This window comes from Nomascus leucogenys, chromosome X (assembly GCF_006542625.1).
Source record: "Nomascus leucogenys isolate Asia chromosome X, Asia_NLE_v1, whole genome shotgun sequence".
NCBI lineage: Eukaryota > Metazoa > Chordata > Mammalia > Primates > Hylobatidae > Nomascus > Nomascus leucogenys.
Genome location: NC_044406.1, coordinates 49,271,513 through 49,274,437, shown reverse-complemented (window position 1 = coordinate 49,274,437; position 2,925 = coordinate 49,271,513). Strand labels below are relative to the sequence as shown.

Below are 2,925 nucleotides of genomic sequence, written 5' to 3'. Positions count from 1 at the left end.
TGAGAAGGATGGTTTCCCACTTCATCCATGTCCCTGCAAAGGACATGAACTCATCCTTTTTTATGGCTGCATAGTATTCCATGGTGTATATGTGCCATATTTTCTTTATCCAGTCTATCATTGGTGGGCGTCTGAGTTGGTTCCAAGTCTTTGCTATTGTGAATAGTGCTGCAATAAACATATGTGTGCATGTGTCTTTATAGTAGAATGATTCATAATCTTTTGGGTAGATACCCAGTAATGGGATTGCTGGGTCAAATGGTGTTTCTGATTCTAGATCCTAGAATTACCACATTGTCTTCCACAATGGTTGAACTAGTTTACACTCCCACCAACAGTGTAAAAGCATTCCTATTTCTCTACATCCTCTCCAGTATCTGTTGTTTCCTGACTTTTTAATGATAGCCATTCTAACTGGAGTGAGATGGTATCTCATTGTAGTTTTGATTTGCATTTCTCTAATGACCAGTGATGATGAGCTTTTTTTCATATGTTTGTTGGTTGCATAAATGTCTTTTTGTGATAAGTGTCTGTTTATATCCTTCACCCGCTTTTTGATGGGGTTGTTTGTTTTTTTCTTGTAAATTTGCTTAAGTTCGTTGTAGATTCTGGATATTATCCCTTTGTCAGATGGATAGATTGCAAACATTTTCTCCCATTCTGTGGGTTACCTGTTCACTCTGATGATAGATTCTTTTGCTGTGCAGAAGCTCTTTAGTTTAATTAGATCCCATTTGTCAATTTTGGCTTTTGTTGCCATTGCTTTTGGTGTTTTAGTCATGAAGTCCTTGCCCATGTCTATGTCCTGAATGGTATTGCCTAGGTTTTCTTCTAGGGTTTTTATTTTTTTAGGTCTAACATTTAAGTCTTTGATCCATCTTGAATTAATTTTTGTATAAGGTGTAAGGAAGGGATCCAGTTTCAGCTTTCTACATATGGCTAGCCAGTTTTCCCAACACCATTTATTAAATAGGGAATCCTTTCCCCATTGCTTATTTTTGTCAGGTTTGTAAAAATATGGAACACTTCAAGAATTTGCATGTCATCCTTGCACAGGGGCCATGCTAATCTTCTCTGTATCTTTTCAATTCTAGTATATGTGCTGCCGAAGCAAGCACAGATCTTCTTTTTTTCTTGTTATTTGAAATATTATTGCCGTGAGCACACATAGCCATACATATATTTTTATACATTTCTCCAATTATTTTCTGCATATAAATGTTTAAAACTGAGATTAATGCATCAAAAAGCTCCTTGTAGGCCTTTGCATTCATACCACTTACCATATTACCCTCCAGGAAGGTGGTGCCCCCGTCTGCTGTAAGACAGTTCCGGCTTTACCACACTCTTCCCTTGAGCCTGCAATGACTTTTTATACCAATAGAACAAGATAACAATTTCTGAGGATGGCGTTTGATCCATGGTCTACAACTTGACCCCAAACCTCCTTTTCAATTTTGTTTTTATCTCGGAGGCAAAATATACAGTGGTTAGGAGCAAATCTTTGGAAGAGGCTGTTTGGCATTGAATCCTGAATCTACTGCTTTATAGATGAGTATTCCTACGAAAGTGACTGAGTCTCTCCCTGCGTTGATTTCCTTATCTCTGGGGGATGTGGTTCCATTAAAATTTGCGAGGGAGCTCATTTTTAGTTGTCAAATTTTCTTATGATGATTAAACATTATGAGTATTATTTTTTTAAATCTTATAAAATGTGAGTGGTTTGCCATGATCAGATGCCATGAGGACAATGAATCTGAGAGGCACGAGGGAGGCTGGCAGAGCAGCTTGGACAGAGGTGCTTGGGGTTGGGGAGGAGAGATGGCGAGGGCTGAGATGGTGGTAGTGCAAATGACAAGGGAAACGGAATCATGTATAAGGATATGCAGAGAAGGTTAACAGAGGGAGGGCTTGGCTGCATGTGAATGTCCTGAGGGCTTGAGGCTCTCTTTCCAGTGTGCCTGCTGCTGCCCTCTGCCCACTATCCTTCCAAAGTCTGGGGGATGCTGCGGTTTTCTTTCACTCTGCCTATGGGGAAAATATTGGGCTGCATTCAGCATGCTAGGGAGAGCTGAATTTTATTGCTAACTCACTGCACCACTGGTTTTATCCCAGCTTCAAAAGTGTTCTTGAACAGCAAATGCCATTTGGATGAGACTGTCTTTCTCATCCTCCACCTTTGCTCTCCCTTTGCTCGTCTTTACTCCTTCATTATTGTATCTCTGGGTGTGTACCACAGGTAAGTACCATGACACATGCTGTGGGGTACATATATAGGAGACGACATGAACTTCATTCTTCAAGGGACACAGGAGGGCACCTCCAATCAATCACTCATTGCTTCTTTCCCCAGAAGACTTCAGAAATCACAGCTTTGACAAGGGAAGGAGGGAAGGAGACCACTGGTTGTCGAATCCCTACTGCTATGTGACAGGTAGCATGCTAGACACTCATATTGTGATGTGTCCTGCACCAGGTTACTTAAGGGTATATGCCCGCTGCTTGAGCCCTAAAGGCTAGGCCGGGAGCCAAGGCCATGGTACCCAGCCGAGGGACAGGTGTTTCCAAGAACCTAGACATCCCAGAGGGTTTCTGAGAACCTACCAAGAAAAACAGTCCCATCACACACACACACAGTAGGCAATGAGCCAGAAAATCAGCTTAAAAGCAGCTTAGAGGCAGAAAGTGGTATGGAGCTCTACAGCTGTCCTGCTGCCACCCAGGAGTGTCCTATATCTAGTCTTAATAAAGTCATCTACTCGCCAAGCTGGACTTGTCCGAGTCATTCTTTGGTCTCTTATCACCTTCCCGGTTTGGGAGGCAGGAGCGGGTGTTACAGTCCCAAGTTTTTCTCATGACAACACTGTATATAAACGTTCTTGTTTAATCCCCTCAATGACTATAATGGTTTTATTATCTCTTTTT

At 41.7% G+C, this 2,925-nt stretch overlaps 1 non-coding gene across 1 annotated transcript; it reads right to left on the bottom strand.

Annotated features, from left to right (window-relative positions):
- Positions 1–1,011: 1,011 nt before the first annotated feature.
- LOC115833374 lies at positions 1,012–1,118 on the bottom strand. Its single transcript, XR_004028812.1, has one exon. It is a non-coding gene; the product is annotated as a U6 spliceosomal RNA (small nuclear RNA).
- Positions 1,119–2,925: the final 1,807 nt, after the last annotated feature.